This window comes from Pseudopipra pipra, chromosome 13 (assembly GCF_036250125.1).
Source record: "Pseudopipra pipra isolate bDixPip1 chromosome 13, bDixPip1.hap1, whole genome shotgun sequence".
Taxonomy (NCBI): Eukaryota; Metazoa; Chordata; class Aves; order Passeriformes; family Pipridae; genus Pseudopipra; species Pseudopipra pipra.
The window spans coordinates 20,476,502-20,494,695 of NC_087561.1; the positions used below are offsets into that span (position 1 = coordinate 20,476,502).

Genomic DNA, 18,194 nt, shown 5'->3' on the forward strand with positions numbered 1-18,194 from the left:
ACAGTCTGCAGAGAAGCTCCTTTGCCCAGCAGGCAGTCCTGGAATGGCCAGACATCCATGGCAGAGATTCCCAGAGCTGCCACGTGCCCCAGCTGTCCCTGAGCCCCAGCTTTGGCCTCGGCACTGAAACGCTGCCAGGACCTGTCCCTGCTGTGCAGGTCCGTGGGGCTGCAGGACACGGTGTCACACAGCACACACGGCCACTGGGTCCTGCCAGCTCCTGCAGCCTGTGCTTCCTGATTGCCGGGGATTTTAGGGGCCACCTGTCTCCAGGGCTGGGCAGGGAAACAGAGATTTCCTGTGACTGGGAGCAACACAGGGCCTTGCCAAGGCAAGCAAATCGCCTGGGCTTCAGGTGCCCGTGTGCAATTCCATCTCCAGGCTCTCCCCCAGCAGCAGGTTCCTGTCCCCAGTTCCCGATCTCCCTCAGCCGAGCGGGCGGGGCGGGGCCGCGGGGACCGGCGGGCTGGGATTGGGCGGCGGCGCTCGAGCGCTGATTGGGCAGCGCTGCCGGCCCGCGGTATAAAGGGCCGGCGGGGCGGGTGCGGGCGGTTGTGTGTGAGGGCTGAGGGCGCGGCCCCGCTGCTGCCCGGGCTGCGGAGGGGAGAGCGCCTTGGCCGATGGGTTATGGACCGGGGGAGCCGGGGGGCGTTTAGGGGCGCCTTGTGCTGGGCAGCGGGGGCCGGGTAAACCCCTTCCCTGCCGGGTGACCCTGGGGGAGCCGTGGCAGGGCTGCGGGGCTGGTGCTCTCTGGGTGGATCAAGTTTTGCTTTGGAATTCCAAAGCCTTTCCCTGTGCGGGGTTACGAGGCCAAGACTGCTTTAGCTTGTTTTTTTTTGGTGCTGCATTAATGCTTTTTGCTCGTTCTGTGTCAATTTGCAGCCTGGCTCGTGGTTTCCCCTGGTGCTGGGCAGTGGAGGCGAGTTGTGCTTCCTGCGGGGAGAGAGAAGGGCCTTGGGAAGCTGCTCCATGAGCCACAGCTGTGCCGAGCCCGGGAGTCTGTCCAGGTAAGAGCAGGGCTTGTACTGCCAGGGAGGAGCTGGGTTCTGCTGTTGAAACATGCCCATGCCTTTAAATGCAAGGACAGGCAGAAGCTGGGAGGGACCCTGAGCACATTTGAAAAGCCCTTGACTGTGGGCGAAGTGTCCAGGAGAAATTATTCCTTTCTTTGCAGGGAGGCAGTTTGTGAGGACAGGGGGGTTGCTGTGCTCTCTAGCAAAACTACTCCCCTTGGGATGTGCAGGGTGAGGAAATGTTGGCCCCGTGTGGGCTGGAGCAAAGGTGTGTGGGTGCCTGTGTGTGACAGCCGTGTGTGTGCTGGAAGGGGGTTCTGGTGCCATTGGAGCTGCCAGGGAGCCAAAAGGGGCACAGTTGTCTGAAAAAGGTGCAAGCTCTGTTGGCCTCTGTTGACACCTGCACCAAAGGAGATGCAAATTTTCCCCCTCTTGGTTGCAGGCTTCACAAAGCTCCCAGGAAAGGAAGTTTTAGATTCCAACTCCCCTTTATGCTAAAGGTTTCCTTGCTCTCTCAGCAGGATGTGGAGTGCCACCATGTCCCCGAGGTCACCCTTTCTGCTGTTGGGAGAGCATGAGGTGGATGGAGAGGATCCCCAGCCATCTGCAGGCAAAAGGGACTGGCACAACTGCGATTTTTCTCCAGCTCTCTTAAGGTGGACTTTCAGGGTACCATGGGTAATGTGCCAGCTCTCCTGCTGGTGTTTTTGTCTTCTGCTCTATTTGAACATCAAGAGTAAAACTAAAGTCAGGTGTGTTCTGGAGTATGTTACACTCGTGCAAAGCTCCTTCCCTCTGTTTATTTTCTGTTATGGAAAGCACAGTCTGGGGTTCCTGGGCACTTCCTATGAAATGATTCCATGAAAATAATTTTGTACTGAAAGGAGAAAGGAGCTGTCTGTTTGAGATCAGATGTCACTGATAAAAGCTTGATGTTTTTTCACTCAGTAAGCTTTTAAAATATCTCATAGTGTGTAGCAATACCTGGCTTCTAAACCTCACCAGCTGAATCTTAGAGGCTTCTTGGAAGAGCTGAGTTCAGGCAGCAGAATTGGCCCTGCAGGAGGGACTCTGTGCCTGCTCTCCCGTGGCTCCAAGGGATCTCTGGCCCTTCACGCCGGCACCAAGATTTTCTCGGGAAGGGCCTCAGATCCCCGGACCGGTCTGGGACACAGGCAAGATCTCCCTGCAGTTTAGGACCAAATTGGGCCCCTGGAGGGACAGTGCTGTTGGTGCCCCCCGGGTTGGGGCACCCCGAGGACTCCAGCGCGCACCGAAAGGATTATTCGGGGAGATCCTCGGGGTGCCCGGCCCTGGGGAGCTCAAAGCAAGGTCCCTGCCATGGATTCAGGCATTGCTGAGAGTATCCCAGGTGTAGCTGTCCATGCTAGACAGGGAGCTCTCTAATGGGCTGTAATTGGGTGATAAAAGTGGTGCTCCAAGTGCCAAAGCAGTGTGGGATTGGGATTAAGAAACGAGCAGTGATGGTACAATTGGCTGTTTTCTCTTGAATGTAATGGTAAGAGCTGCAGGAGTGCAAGGTGTGTGTTCCAGTCCCCAGCATTTGGTTTGCACGTGTCCTGGTCAGACACAGGTCCAACTTCCTCAGTCCTTAACACAAGAGAAGGAGAATTAAGGACTGGCAGTGATAAGGTGATTGGTGTGACAGGGGTTAAATTGGGAAAACATTGCGTAATTCCTCAGTTTCCCTATTTGCCAAACTCAGCCAAACCTGTGCTAGCAAGAGATTGAGTGGAAAAGTTGAGGCAGAAATGAAATTGAAAACTGGGGATATTGAAACTGTAATTGCTGGAACTAAATGTGTCAGAGCAGCAGCTCTTGTTGTACCGGGAATAACTCCTGTCAGCAGCAAGGTCCCGACTGAAGTGGCAGCTGCAGTTGTTCCTGTGGTGTGGGCCAGTGGAACTGCAGGAGAGTGGAAGAGGGCAGAACCTGTAGGTATTACCCCTAATGTGGGATCTATATGGGTAAGGCAAAGCCAGTATCCTTTAAAATCAGAATGCCAGCTTGGATTGGTTGCAGTAACAGCTAAATTGGCTCATCCTGGTTTGCTTGTAGGATGTGAATGCAAGAACCTGCCAAGGAACCAATGGCCAAGATGATTGATGAGTGCAGGACCTGAGAGAACCACCTTGAATGACAATCTCAAGGAGTTTGCAGTATTGGATTTAAAAGATGGCCTTTGCTGCATCTCCTTGAGCAAGGAAAGCCAAGAAACCTTTGCCTTTGAAGGAGAAAATCTGGAAAGGGGAAAGGAAGAAGAGAAGCCACTTGACTCCTGAGCCCCAGACAGCCCATGAACTGCCTTTCTGGGAATGGTAGGACGGGGTGGACTCTGGATTGCTCCCTCTGGATGTGTGGTAAGACTGTTAAGGCAACTTTTCCAACAGCCTGTAAGCATTTGCTGCCTTGGCTAGATGGTGCAAGGGCAGCCTTTAAGCAGCTAAAGCATTCCCTGAGGAGAGCTCTGGGTGTGCCAGATGTGTCAGAACTGTTGGAAGCATCTTTGCTGGGGAGGGCAAACAAAGGACAAGGTGTGCAGTGACCCCCCTGACAAGGGACTTTGAGTTAATGGCATCCCTGCAAGTGAACGTTGTGGGCTGTTCCCTCTGTAGGGCAGGTGATAGTCCCAGCTACAGTGATGGGAAAAATAGGTAAAAGAGAGCCCCAAAAGCTGGAAATCCTCCTGGAGGCTCTTGGCAAAGAGAGTTTCCTGAGTTGCCCCTGAAAGAAGGACAGTGACAGCTTTTGAGTGCTAGTAGATGCTTTCAATAGACAGCCTTGAGTGTGTCCTTGTTGCACCAGTAGGCCTTGTCAAAGTCCCCATATTCCCGGAGATATGCATATTGAAGTTTAAAATGATCTCCATAATCCTTTGTTGTCTTGAGGCTCTCCCCTCAGGAACTGCAGGAACTCCTGGTGCCGCCTGGGCCGATGGATTGGACGCCCCAGCCCCTCCGTTCCTGCCCAGCCACTGGGGCCGTGTCGAGTGGTGGCACTGCCAGCCCTGCAGGGGAAGTGGGAAGGGCCTTTGCAGGTCCTGTGGGTCACATCTATAGCAGCTAAAGTTGCAGAAAAAGGACCTGGGGTCTGTTATTCCTGAGTTAAGAAAGCTCCTTTTGATTGGTGAGCAGAACAAAGTGGATCCTTCAGAGTTCCCATCCGTGTTTGTGTCTCAGCCTGTGTTATGATTCAGGGCTGTAGCTGTTGTTGTCACTGAGGAGTCAAACTCTGCTTTAAATAATGAGACCCTGGCCTAATGGCCAAGTGTGAAGAATAAAGAGGGAATGATATCTGAGTGTTGAGATGTAACAAGAGCTAATCCTTTTTGCAGTAGGATGTAGCCTGGAAACTGCACAGAGCTGAGCCAAGGGATTTAAAGGGACTAACCAAGGGAGGTGAAGAAAGAAGGAAGAAGGGAAGTGAGGCAGCAGCCAAGCAGCACCAAGTGCCTGTGTAAGCAGGTGAGTTGTCTTGAGGTTCCTCAGGCAGGCACTGAGGACTTTGAGGGCTCCAGACAGAGCAGACCTGGGAAGGCCCTCGGTGAAGCCCCTCAGAGACCTTCTAAGGGTAGGTGTGTATGGTGATAAGTGTGGGGATTGTCCTGAATGTGGAACAGGAATGCAGGGAAGGAAGATGAACCCTCATGTAATGCTGACCCCTCCCATCATCTGCAGTGGAGATACCTGTGTGTGCCCTTTGGGAGCTGATTGCCAGGACCCCCGTGGGGCTGGGATCATGGCAGGGTGTTGTAAGCAAGGAATGCCTGGCTTCTAAAAGTCACCAGCTGAATCTTAGAGGCTTCTTGGAAGAGCTGAGTTCAGGCAGCAGAATTGGCCCTGCAGGAGGGACTCTGTGCCTGCTCTCCCGTGGCTCCAAGGGATCTCTGGCCCTTCACGCCGGCACCGAGATTTTCTCGGGAAGGGCCTCAGATCCCCGGACCGGTCTGGGACACAGGCAAGATCCCCCTGCATTTATAAATGAGGCCTTCTTGTGGCTTCCTCCCCGTACCCGTTGGTGGGTTCCAAAGAAGGCCTCTGGAAATGCCTTTTGGGCTGTCCATTGAAGCCTTGGGACCAAATTGGCCCCCTGGAGGGACAGTGCTGTTGGTGCCCCCGGGTTGGGGCACCCCGAGGACTCCAGCGCGCACCGAAAGGATTATTCGGGGAGATCCTCGGGGTGCCCGGCCCTGGGGAGCTCAAAGCAAGGTCCCTGCAATGGATTCAGGCATTGCTGAGAGTATCCCAGGTGTAGCTGTCCATGCTAGACAGGGAGCTCTCTAATGGGCTGTAATTGGGTGATAAAAGTGGTGCTCCAAGTGCCAAAGCAGTGTGGGATTGGGATTAAGAAACGAGCAGTGATGGTACAATTGGCTGTTTTCTCTTGAATGTAATGGTAAGAGCTGCAGGAGTGCAAGGTGTGTGTTCCAGTCCCCAGCATTTGGTTTGCACGTGTCCTGGTCAGACACAGGTCCAACTTCCTCAGTCCTTAACCCAACTGAGGGAGAATTAAGGACTGGCAGTGTTAAGGTGATTGGTGTGACAGGGGTTAAAGTGGGAAAAACAAACTGGGGAATTCCTCAGTTTCCCTATTTGCCAAACTCTGCCAAACCTGTGCTCGGAAGAGATGGACTGGAGTCTCTGATCTCCTGAGTAGTTGTTCTGCATGACCTGGGATTAGACTGGACTGGGCAGACAGGGAGCAGTTTGTCCTGTGGAGTTGGGCTGGGTTAGTTCAGGATGCCTTGGGAGGCAGGGCTGGGGAGGCTCCTCTGTTGGCTGTAGTGGTGGAAGGTTGTAGCAGGAGGGCTGGAACCCTTCGCCCTCCTGCTCCCCCGTGAGCCCCGCCGGGCCCGTGCCCTTGGCAATGGAGGGCCCCCCATTGCTGAGCCAGCGGTTCCGGGGCCAGGAGGGATGGGATCAGGATGCCGAGCTCCACCCAGGGCCAGGGCTGCCAGTGTTCAACCATGGAGAGAACTGAAAGCAGAGTGAGATAGAGGCCAAGCTCCAGCACAGGGATGGGTGAGAAAAGACCATGGTCCTCAGGTGGAGCTTTGAATTCCCTGGAAAAATGGATCCTGTCAGACGGTTCAGGCCCTTGTGGGTGCTGGAGCAGAGGCCTCTAATTTATGGTCACCCTAAAAGGTTGCAAGGGCAGCAAGTTTTGACTGCAGGATGAGGTGGCAAACAAAGTGAAGTGGTCCAGAGAAAAGCTGAGCTTAAAATTGGTCCTGTGCCAGAGCACCCTTGTGCAGGTGCTTGTTGCTGTCCCTGAGTGTCCCATTGCAGTGGATATTTCCAAGGGCTGCCTTGTGCTGGGGAACACTGAGGGCAGTTCCCTTTCCCTGGGCACGTTTCCCCCCCTCAAGGGTGGCTGCACAGTCCCACCCTCTGCCCTGGGAGTGTGGCAGAACACCTGGAGCCACTGTCCTTGTCAGAGAGGGGACAAGGGATGGTTGGATGGGTGAGGGAATGGTTCAGGGAGTACAAGCACCATTAGAGTGAGTAGTGCAGCACGTGGAAAGAAAGGGGGGGAGTTAATCCAGACAGAATTCAAGCCCCTCCCCAACCTGTGATATTTTTAGGAACTCAGTGGCGTTGTGGTCCCCAGGAAGTGTTGCCCAGGACTAGGCAAGTGACTTCAGGCTTTGTCACCCCCAGAGCAAGGTGGAAGCCCAGCAGTTTACTGGTTTGTTTGGCTTTTGGTGACCAGAAGGTCCTCCTTTGGGACCAATCCTTGGCCCGTGCCATAAAGTCCCAGGGCAGAAGTGTGAGTTTGAGTGGGAAATGAGCAGCCAGGAGGGTTTGAAACAGCTCAGGGAGCAATTCAACAGGCTCCGGACCTGTGGCCAATACGAGCCAGAGAGGGGGAACTAAAGGTTCCTGCCAGTGCTAATGATGCCACTTGGAGCCTCTGGCAGAAGTAGGGTAATGTAAGGGGGGAACTTTTGAATGAGATGATCAATGGAGCATAGAGGCGTGAGAAAGAAATCCTATTAGGATGTGAAACCGGCTCGAGTATGGTACAATGGAACTTGATGGCACAAGCTAATTGTAAGGTCCATTGTGCTTTTCAGCAAGTCAGCCTGATATCCCCTGTTATGAGAGCTGAGTTCCTCCTTGGTTCTGCTACAGCTTGCCAGATAGATACCTCTCCCCTTGAAACACAAGGGTAGAGGTCATCCATAGAGGTGAGAAAGATGATGGTGAGAGGAAGATGATGTGGGCAGGGGTCGCTGGCCCCTTGCCCTACAAGTAGGGCAGGCCCAGACTGTTGCCACCAGGCAATGATCAGGCGGGGTTTGGCTGCCATTCAGGCCTCCCCTTACACTGCGTCCTGGCCCTACGTGGTGTAATGTGGAGCTGATCAAATGGGCTGTGAGGACTGCTGAGCTGAGCGATCCTCATCCTGCCCCCGAGCCTGTGTTGCTCCGCGGGGACGCCCGCTAAGGGATGGGCACCGACCAGCTGCTGCAGATCCTGACAGCCCTGCCTGGCTGTGGGGGTGGGCACAGTTTAGTGATGGGAAGCCACCGAGAAGGAAGACTTTAAATATCCTTTAGTGTTCCTTTAATACCCTTTATTTAGTATTCATAATATTTTCCCTTTAATGTCCCCTTTTACTAACCAAATATCATGTCAATAGTTACCCATAATATTGTGTTAAGATCCTTTTTGGTATCCCTTTGACTCCCTTTTTACTAGTTAATATTATACTGTATTGAATGCTGTTCTTAGTATTTGTTTTAATGCCACATGATAAGGTCGTTCATTTGTATCCTTTTTAACTTTTTGATTCTCACTGCAATAAAGATATTTCGTGTGTTTGAATGTTTGTGGCACTTGTCTTTATTCCGGGCATGTATCCCAACGAACTGTTCCAGGTAGGAAGGAAGTGCCCTTAGGATTTGGGAATAGGAAGTTACTGGAAGCCAGCCCAAGATAGACCCTGTTGGAGAAGTGGCTCTGAGTACGTTATTGGGCTTTAGTGGGAACAACAAATGATAAGAGGGCCTGAAATCCCTATCAGGCCTTGGGTAAAAAGCTCCTCCAGGGTGCACAGGCCAGGCCCTGCTCAGGAAGGCAGCCCCATGGAATGGAGATGGTGGATCCAAGCCAGAGCCAGAGCAGGGGTCGGGGCAGGAGCGAGGCCTCGGGAGGGAGTTGCCAATGGCCCTGTGGTTGAAGCAACAAGTGTAGATCCCCTGGACAGTGAGCACAAATCACTGGGGAAATGGGGAAAAGCCCCAGAGCAAGTGCTGGGAGAAGAGAGGGAGCATGCATGGCTCACTGCTGGGTCAGCCAAATCTATGAGTGGGAAGCACTTTTGGAAAGCAGGAGCATCTAACCCGTGCCAGAGTCATGACAGGGGGAGGCAAAAGTAGTCCATGCCATAGTGTGTATATTGTAATACAAAGAAATAAGGCACAGAATGACTTAATGGGTACCAATGAACTGATCTGGAGGACCGTATTCCCATCCTGGATTGCAAAAATTAACTGGCTTTTGTCTCCTGAATTGCTGCAGTGCACCGACTGATATCGTGCTGGAAAAATAACACACTTCAATGTAAGTAAACCAGGGATTTTTGTATGTAAGTGCAAATTATTGCCCTGCAAATTCGAAATAAGACTTGACTTGATCATCAAATGCAAACAGTAACTATAGGGGTCAATTAGTGACCTTTGGGCATCAGGTTAGAACAACTCACTGCTCCCCACTGGTGGGACATATTTACAGGATTCTCACCACCTGCTACAAAGTTTTGGAACACTTTAATCCATCCACTAATCCCAGTAATTATTGTACTGATTTTATGAACAACAGAGTTGCTGTCTCTGGGATCAATGACAGGAAGGTGCTTCTCCCATGTCTCTGCCCTGCCCAGGGCTCAAAGGACCAAAGGAAAGGATGAGAAGTTGGCTGAGAATTGAGCCCCGGGGCTGCTGCCCCTGAGGGCTGTGTGTGCTCAGGGGCCCTGGCTGAAGGCTGCAGGTGCAGTGAGTGTGTGCTGGGCCAAGGCAGCCAAGGTGTGTGCAGCTGTTCCGTGCCCTCCACCCTTGGCCCCGCCGGGCGCCTGCCCAGCGCTCCAGGGGTGGCCAACGGGGAGCTCCCGGGAACCTGCCCGTGCCCACGGCCCCCCAGTGCCAGGCCTGGCCTAAAGCCGGCTTGGTTGGGCAGAGCCTGGCCAGCGGGACCCCCTTGGAGCCGCCCCGCAGCCTCCCCGGGGGTGGAGGCACCCGCAGGAATTGTCCCAGTGCCGGAGCCTGCGGGATCGGCTGCCCCGGGGCTGCCGTGTGGGCTGGGGGGGAGCGGGAGGGGGCCGTGGGGAGGGATTGCTGCTGAGCCACAGTTCTGTCTCTGGGGCAGTCAGGATGGGATGCCTTGCTCCTTTCCTTTTGTATCCCCGAAATCTGTATCCCATGTGTTGGATTGGGTTTGTTTAAGCTGTTCCTATTCTTCCATGACTGGGGGGAAGTTGTTTCCTGGAGTGCCCTGTCTGTCAGCAAAACACCAGGTCCAAAGGATCCTGGCAAGTGCAGCACTGGAAGAGTCAGGAACACTCAAAAATGCACCAGTTCTCAGGAAGCACAACTTTGTAAAACATTGATGAAGCTAAAATTCCCCAGCATTGAACTGTTGGGTCCCAAATGCTATTGGAGGGAGAGGCAGAAAATGCCACTGCTGCTGGGGCTGAACTGTGCAGTGAGTGGGCAGGACTTGGCCCTGATGCCTGAGTGCATCTTTAGGATGGATGCCAACTGTCAGCCCCTGGCTCCATAACTTGAGTAGAGGGTGTTCCTGCAAGCCCAGCTGCTGTGTTGGTGGTGCTGTGGGCACCTCTGGCCCTGGCCTGCTGTGACTGTGTTTGTGTTGCAGCTCAATAAAGTCCCTTTCAGTGGTGATTGTGTCATTTTTGTGTCAGTTGCTCTCAGTTCCTGTCCCCTCTTCCCCTGCCCCAGTGGCTGCATCGCTGCCTTGTGCCTAAATGAACTCTTCCCCTGCAGCAGTTCCCTGCTGCTCTCAGAGAGGGTGGAGTTGAGGCCCCTGAGCAAAGGGAAAAAGGATCCATCCAAGGCAGGCCCGTGCTCCCCCCCTGCCTTCCTCCAGCCTCCCGTGTTTCCAGTTCCCCTCCCTGCTGGACACACAGCCTGTTCCCAAACAACCCCTGTTCCTGTTCTCTCTCTGTGTCTCCCCTCACAACTCCCCTCCTCTTATCTCCAGCTGCCCAGGCCCCTGTTTTTGAGGGGCATTCCTGGGCTGCTGTCCCCCCCTTCTTTATAAATGAAGTGCCAAGAGCCCCAAGTGCAGAGAGGTCTGCAGGGAAGAAGTGCCAAGAGCTGCCTGTGCCTGCCTGTGTTCCTGCAGTTCTCCTTCCTCTTCTCCCCTGGGCTGGGGAGACCTGCCTGCCCTGTGTTTATTGGAGCAGAGGGATGGGATTAAATTTGTCCAGCAGGTTTGTTCACAGACACTTGTTTTCTGACAGGCAGTGCCATTTTCCTTTTGCCTTTCCCAAGTTTTTCCAAGTGCTGCCCAGCACGGGGATCCGTGTGCTGGGACACTGACTGGCAGGAGGAAGGGGAGCCTTGGCCTCACCTGCCCAGCTCAGGTGGGTGGCACAGAATTGGGGTGGGCTGGCAAGGCATGAACATATTTCTGAGTTCTGGAGTGCCTTGAATCCTCTCCCTGTCAGCTTCCTCTCCCTCCTTTCCTGGGCTCCAGCATCCCAGGTGTCTCTTCCTTTGCCCAAAGTCCAATGGCAGAGGATTGACTAACTCCCAAGGGGGGTTTGGAATGAAGAAGGTTCTGTTCCAATGGAGCAAGGAATGCAGTGAGGAAGATGAGCCTCCTTTTAGTGCCTGAAGTAGAGAGGAATAAAGATGCTGGAAAAGGCCACGTTTCCTTTGTTGTCCCCCCTGGATTTTTCATGGCTCAAACTCTTTAGTGAGCAATTGAAGAGAAGGGTGAAGGGCAGGAGCCTTTGACTTGCCCAGTGCCCTTAATTGCCTTGTTCTCCTCTCTTCCAGGCCAGGCCAAAGCCCTGCTCCAGCCCAGCTCTGCCCAGTGCCCTGGGCTGGGAGCAGCCAAAGGCAAGAGGCTGCAGCCCCGCCGGCCGGGCTGGGGGCTCCTGGTGCTGCCCGTGGGGTGGGGTAAGTCAGAGGGACACGTTTCTCTCCTCCTGCTGTTGGCATTTGCTCCCTGGGCACTGGGTGTGTAAGGAAGGACGGAGTAGCAGGGAAGGGGAGTATTTCCAAACTGTCTGAATGTTGTCCCCAGGTTTGGGATGGAGCAGCCATGGGGTGGTTGGGTTTGGCCTGGGCCGGTCGGGATCAGCCATAAAGGACCCACCAGACCCCTGAACCCTCACTGGACATGTCCAGCCCCTCAAGTCATTAATTTTCAACAGAGGACAAGCAAGTGTTGGTACTTGCTTCTGATCTGTGGAGAATTTCCTTTGGAATGATCAACCAGGGAATGTATCACTGCAAAGCATCTTTTTGGGTCTTTTGTTTGTTTATTTGTTTGTTTGTAATTTCCTCTCTGGCTTCAATGAGTTTGGTGTGCTCCTGTTAAGGAAGCAGCATGTTTTTATCTTGAAATTTGGGGTGGTTTGGTTTGTTTAGGCTTTTTCCCCCACTGACTCGGGCCTTCCGTGCATAGTCCGTGTTGTCCTACAGGACTGCTTTGGTTCTGGGTCAGAGAGAGAGAAGGGAAGAGGCTTTTCCTCATCTGGAATGTTTCCAAGCAGAAGTGGGACATTGTCCTGCCCCTCCCCAAAGCACTGCAGGCACCTGGGAGTAGCTCGGGGCTGGCCCAGTTCTCTGAGACAGAACCACGGGGGAGAGGTTTAAGTATTAATCACATCTCTGGTGTCCCTTGGTTGCAAAGATTGGGTCCTACAGTCCCAGAGTGTTAAGGAAAACAAGGAACTCCTGTTCTTCATGGCAAACCTTCTGTTATTGCTTGTGCAGTCTATGGGTTCTGTTGTCTGAGTTCCTGTCCAGGATCGTTCTAAGAGAACCTGTTAGAAATGTAGAGGTAGGATTAGAATTTGGGTCTGTTGCCTACCCAACTGCCTCCAAGTCCTGATGGACTGGAGTGATGAGTGCTCTCAACCCAGGGTATTTCTTAATATTGTGGCTTTCCCTCAGCTGTGGGTGAGGAATTGTGCAAGCAAGGCCTGTGTGCCCGTGGGTGTCTCCCGTGGGTGTCCGTGTGGCAGGGCTGGGACAAGGACTCGTGCAGGGACCGAGCTGGCACTGGAGCTGCTGCCATCCTGAGCCACTGCCAAGGGCTGGGGAGAGACCCTCTGGGAGGCTGTTGCCAGCATTCCATTGGGAGCTGGATCTCCCTCCAGCTGCAGCAGCCAGGGGAGGGTTCTTCCTTGTGCAGCCCAGTGGCTTCTGCTCAGGCTGGCCCAGAGTGGGGCTGGGGCAGGTTCTCCAGGGAACTGGAGCCAGCCCTGAACGGGGCTCTGGAGAGCAGGAGCTGCAGGGACTGAGGTTTGCAAAGCTGGGCTGAAGTTTGTCAAAGCAGCAGAACATTCTCATTCCTGTGGGTTTGTGGAGTCCGTGTTGGTGCCCAGGAGAACTGGGTCAGACTGGGCTTTGTGGTCCCAGAGCTGCCCCCCTAAATGTGGCAGGCTGTGTGTGCTGGCAATGAAGTACTGTCCCAGAGGCTGATGGTTTCTGTCTCCAGGTGTGCCCAGGACGCTGCTAATGCCCAGGGATCTGCTCTGGGTCCAGGCTGTCCGTGCTGGAGGGCCCTGGTGGCTGCAGTCCCTGAGCCCGCAGAGGCAGAGAGAGCCCCGGCCCGAGTGGCCTTTGGCCCCTTGTCCTGAATTTGGGGGGAGCCTGGGAGCGTGTGGAGGGTGAGAATGAGGGCTGTGCTTCCAATGCATCATCCCTGGGAAGATCCTGTTGTTCCAGAGCGCTGGGGACAGTTTGGGCTTGGCAGCTTCAGAGCTGGGTTGGAGCAGTCCCTGAAAAGAATCAGGAGAGTGGAGTTTTGTCCCAGTGGTGCTTTCACGCCCCCCTTGACAGTCTGGGCTTTGTGTTTGAGGTTGTCCTGTATTTGCTCTGCAGATAATGGGCCCTTCCCAATTCAGCCCAGCAGATCCCGAGGGCTCTGACAGGAATATTTGTTCTTTCCTTGCCTTTGGGATAACTTCATCTCCAAACTGCCATGAGCAATTCCTTAATTTCTTCTGGAGAAAACCAAGTGTCAGAGGCAGTTTGCCAAGGAGCCCAGAAGTGTCTTTGGAGCAGAGAGTGCTGCCAGCTCCGTGTGCCTGTGCCCAGCCTGGCACTGCCCACAGGGACACACGGGGCACTGACCATTAGAGGGAACAAAACCACTGCCTGCCAGAGGGTTTGTCCTGGGCCAGTCAGGCCTGGGGCAGGAATTGGACTGGGCAACTCCATCAGCTGCTCTTCCCCCACAAAGCACCATCTCCTGGGCATTAATGACGTGCCCTGTGCCCACCGCTTACTGTTCACCCAGCTGAAACCAGAGCAAGGCTTGCTTTGCTTTGAACAACTTAAAATAATTTTAAAACAAAATAAATCACTTTTTTCTTCTTTTTTTTTTTTTCTTTTAGATGCTGGAATTGCCTCTCTGGGTGTGTGCTGAGCTCTGGCTGCAGGGGACTGTCAGGCCTTGGTGGCTGTGAGTTCCTGTTCTTCTCCCTGGGAAACTGGAAAGAGTTCTTCATTAGATTGCAGAAATGTTTTCTGAAGCCTGTCCCCTTCTTTGTGCCTTTTGCTGACAGATGTTCTCTTTCTGCCTTTGCATGTACAGCTGTTCCCTGATGTCCATTCACTGGCCTGAATTCCTTGCAGCTCCCAGCTGGGGAAACCTGGGATAACATGGCAGGGACAGAGGTGACATTTGTAGCTGCAGACTTGGGATAATTTCGAGGGGACCCAGCAACTGTTTCTGAAGGAAAAGGTGAGGTGCTGCAGAGGGGAGGGAGGTGGCATTTTGGAGGGGTCCCACTGAGGGGGGAGCGGAGAGCCTGGGGCTGGAGTGTGAGTTATTAAACAGGGAAGAAGGGAAGGATGCTTGGGAGGGAAACACTCAGGGAATGTGTAGGGATGGAATGGAAATTTGGGGCGTCAGGAAGAGAAAATGGGTGATGTAGAGGAAGGGAAATGTTGGGTGTAAGAGTTGATCTCATCTGTAGAGAACAGAAGGACCATTTAGAGATAAAGTGAGGCAGTCAGTGGTGGGCAGGTAGGGAAAATTTGTGTTTGTAAAATTTCAGGTCACCTGTAGCAGAGAGGATGTACCTCCTGATGGACACTGAGGCAGTCAGCAGTGGGCAGGACGGGGGGAAACCTTTGGGGGTAAAACTTGAGGTAACGTCCAGGGCAGAGACTGAGTATTTTGAAGGATAAATGAGGTACTCAGTGGTGGACAGTTGGGAAGTGTTTTAGGGTAAACTGGGGTAGCCCACAGGGTAGAGAATGAACATGTATTTGTACAGAACAGGTGATTACATGTGGGTAGGTAAGGAGAATTTTGGGAGTAAAATCTGTAGCAGAGAGAATGAATACCTTGGGTTAAAGTGAGGCAGTCAGTGTTTGGCAGGTAGGGAAAAATTCTGTTTGTAAAATTTGAGGTCATGTGGAGCAGAGAATGTACATCCTGAGGTAAACTGGGGTAATCAGTTGTGGACTCGTAGGGAAAATTGGGGGGGCAATATCTGAGGTAATCTGCATGGTAGAGAATGAATATTGAGAGGTGAACATGATGTACTCCGTGGAGGACTTGTAGGGAAAGTTGTGGGGGTCAAATCTGTGGCAATGTGCAGCAGAGAGAAGGAACATTTTGGAACAAAGTGAGGCAGTCAGTAGGGGAGAGGCAGAGGAATTTCTGAGGGTGAAACTTGAGCAAATCTGCAGGGCAGAGAATGAATATTTGGAGGTCCAACAGAGGTAATCAGGAGTGTGCAGGTAGGGAAGACTCTGGGGGTTAAAAAGAAGGTAATCTCTAGGGGAGAGAATGACTCTTTTGTGTTCAAGAAGAGGTAACCAGGAGTGGGCTGGAAGGGGAAAGTTTGGGGGTTAAAAAGGAGGTTGATTCTCTCCAGGGCAGGGAATGAACACACTGAGGTAACCTGAGGTGATGAGTGGTGAGAGACACAGAAAACTGTGGGTGTTAAAGTTCAGGTGATCTGCTGGGAAGAGAAGGAATGTGTTGAGGTAAACTGAGGGTCCCTGCAGTGGCCCAGTAGGGAAATGTTGGGCTGAGCCCTGAGTTGCTCCTGTGTGGGGCGGCTGCAGTGAGGCCGAGCCCTGGCCCTGGTTTGCCAGCCATGGGCAGGGGGCTCTGTGCCAGCCGGGGGAGCAGCGGGGCCCCCGTGGCAGAGAGGGCAGGGGGGCTGTGGAGCTGCCCCGGGGGGAGCGGGGGGGCCTTTCCTGGGCCGCCTCCAGCCCCCCTCGATCCCCGGGGCTGCGCTGCCCCCCGAGGCTGTTTGGGGCAGAGAGTGCTGCCAGCTGCGTGTGCCTGTGCCCAGCCTGGCACTGTCCACAGGGACACAGTAGGCACAGATCATTGGCCCAAGTTGTGTTTGCACCAGCTGGGGCCAGAGGTGCCGGGCAATCCATAGCAAACCCTGCTCAGCCTCCAAATCCCAGGGGAAGTTCTCCAAGCTGCTCATTGTGGGACTAAAGATACATTGAAATGGAACCGAGACACTACTAAGTTTCCCAGGAATCCCAGTATTGCTGTCCTAGAACTTTTAACAGCTTTTTAAGCTTTTTATGACAAGAATGGCTTTCTTCCTTTGGATGAGTCCCTCGGTAGGATTTGGGGTTTCTTTGGATTCTGAATCCCTCCCAGGGCCCCTGACACTGGTCAGGAGCGGGCAGGACAAACAGAGTCAGAGCTCCAGGCAGGCACAGGGGCTTTCCCCCAGAGTGGATCCAACTGCTGCCCCCCAGCCTGGACAGGTGGGATCTGCTTTGGCTCCCGGCTCCTGCCAGAGACAGAATGTGTTCCGTTGATTGGAATGAGGATCCCGTAACTTCATTTGCTGGAGGGTCCCTGGGCAGCTGATCCACTCTGCCCCGTGTCCTGCTCTCAGTTCCTGCCCAGCCAGAGCCACCTGTGCCAAGGGCACGAGCACTTACAGCCTGGCTAGGGAATGGGGGACTGGTTTGTGCACAATTCACCTAGAAAGTCAAACGAGGGGATTGTTGGAGTATCTGGCTCCTTAGGGAACCTGCTGGGAGTAGAGAAGCACAACCCCAAATCTCCAGCTGTGGGGGGAGTTGTGGAACGTAAACCAGCACAAACCCAAACTCCCCCAAAATGAACCGTGGGAGAGCAGGACCAAATAAGGGTCAGTGTCCCTGTGGAAAGGCAAAAGGAATTGGTTGGGACTTGGATTGTCCCCTTGGGAGATGCTGGTTGCCGGGATGCAGAGAATGCCCTCCCTCAGGCTGCCAAGATCTCTCAGTGCAGGGGCTTTGGCCAACAGGGCAGCACAAAGATTGTTCTCTTTGTGGGGCCCAGGTTCGGGTTCCGGTCTCAGCTTTGCAGGTTTGGATGAATTCTCCCTACAGCCCGCAATTCCATGCCGAATTCCTGCTGGAACAGCCTCCCAGTGCCTCCTGGAGCCCGGATCTTCCCTTGCAGAGCTGCCGCTTTAGCGTCAGGTTTGCCAGGAAGCAGCCACGGTTCCAGGTTTGCTCAGCGGGATCGGGACAAGGACAGGTTGATTTTCCACCGACTTTGCTGTTTCTAACCCTCCTCCCCCGGCCCCGCTGGTGTCCCTGGGGGGACTTGAGCGAGTTCCCTGGAATTCGGCCGGTTTTCCGCCCCGGGCCGGGCTCCAGGGGATGTGTTGGCCCAGGAGAAGGCGGGGGCCGGACGCGCTCCCGGCCCGGGGCGAGGCAGCCCCTGAGCACGGGCGAGGACGTCTGTCCGGGCGGGAAGCCGCTGTCCCTTCGGAGCCTCGGGAGTGGCCCCGGGGAGTTCTTTTCCCCGAGGAAAGGGATGCACATCCGGCTGAGGAGCCGCGGGCAGCCCTTTCCCCGTGCCCACCCCACGGGGGCTGTAGGGCACAGCTCCAGGGCACAGCTCCCCCATCCCCTGGCAATAGGAAGCCCAAGCAGGGCTGGGTCGCTGTCTGTCTGTCGCTCCGGCCTCCTCCCGGCCCGCGTTCCCTGCCCAGCTGGGACTGCCCAGGGAGCCCCGAGAACGTTCCTGGCGGGAAGCAGGAGCCGCCGAGGGCTCCGTCCAACTCCGGGCCCGAAAAGCAGCCCCGACCTGAGCCCCCCCCGGCATTTTGGGTTCCGAAGGCTCACCTGGAGGAGACGCCCCCCCCGCAGGCGGGACCAGGCGGCGACACTCGACCGACGCCTTTGCCTCGGAGCGAGGGATTCCTCCGGACTCGTTTGGCTCCTTTATCCCTGCAAATGAGCTCGGTTGTCGCACGAGCACCTTTGCAGCCGTTGGGTGAAGCCCGGACACGGCCGGAAAACCTCCCTGAGCAGGGCAGTGATGAATTGGTGCCCGTCCCCAGCCGGGCACAGCCCAGTCAACCGCGCTCCCTCCGGCCCGTGCCTGCGAAGGGCTCCTGCAGCGACTGAATAAAAGCGCATTTCCTGACTGTATTTCTCTGCGGTCTTGCCCCTCTTTTGACTCGCGCAGCACCGTCCGGTTGGAGCATTTCTTGGTTTCCTCCCCTGTAGCCGTTTCCCTCCCAGGCAGGGCCTTCCCCGTCTGCAAATAAAGAGGAAATGTTTCAACGGGATTTTGAAAAAGCAGAGGGTTTGCCCCGGGAGGGTGCGAGTTGCCGAGGAAGCGGGGGAGAGGAAGGAGAGCCTCAGGTCTCACCTGGCAGGTGTCAGCTGAGCTGCACCTTATGGATGGCGGGGCAAAGAACTGCTGTGGGTAATTGCCGAAGTTCCGCAGGCAGAGCTGGGAGCAGCCTGTGCCCGAGCCGCGGCACGGTCAGTGCCAGCTCCTGGGGCCGCCTGAGGACAGACAAAGGGACACGGGGACAGACGGGCAGCTCTGCTCGGGGGCCCGGAGCGTGGGAGGAACGAGGGAACGGCTGCCCCCGTTCTTCCCTGCCCCGGCAGGGCCCCGGCTCCCCGCGGCCGGAGCGGGCCCGTGGCCGGAGCCCCGGCGGGCCCCAGAGCCCTCG

The 18,194-nt window shown here is 54.8% G+C and overlaps 2 long non-coding RNA genes across 12 annotated transcripts; one reads left to right on the top strand and one right to left on the bottom strand.

The window, feature by feature from the left end:
• Positions 1–656: 656 nt before the first annotated feature.
• Positions 657–17,417, top strand: LOC135421684 (uncharacterized). 11 transcript variants are annotated; one of them, XR_010434160.1, is made up of 7 exons: positions 657–1,007; positions 1,532–1,691; positions 3,093–3,394; positions 3,923–4,498; positions 8,561–8,602; positions 11,062–11,184; positions 12,734–13,772. It is a non-coding gene; the product is annotated as an uncharacterized LOC135421684 (long non-coding RNA). The 11 variants fall into 11 exon arrangements; XR_010434154.1 differs by lacking the exons at positions 657–1,007; positions 1,532–1,691 and adding exons at positions 13,835–16,726; positions 17,344–17,417 and having other exon boundaries at positions 1,772–3,394; positions 12,734–13,702; XR_010434153.1 differs by lacking the exons at positions 657–1,007; positions 1,532–1,691 and adding exons at positions 13,835–16,756; positions 17,344–17,368 and having other exon boundaries at positions 1,772–3,394; positions 12,734–13,702.
• Positions 11,513–18,183, bottom strand: LOC135421685 (uncharacterized). The gene is made up of 4 exons (XR_010434162.1): positions 17,882–18,183; positions 17,350–17,767; positions 13,575–13,730; positions 11,513–13,016 (listed from the first exon to the last, which is right to left on the bottom strand). It is a non-coding gene; the product is annotated as an uncharacterized LOC135421685 (long non-coding RNA).
• Between the last annotated feature and the right edge of the window lie 11 nt (positions 18,184–18,194).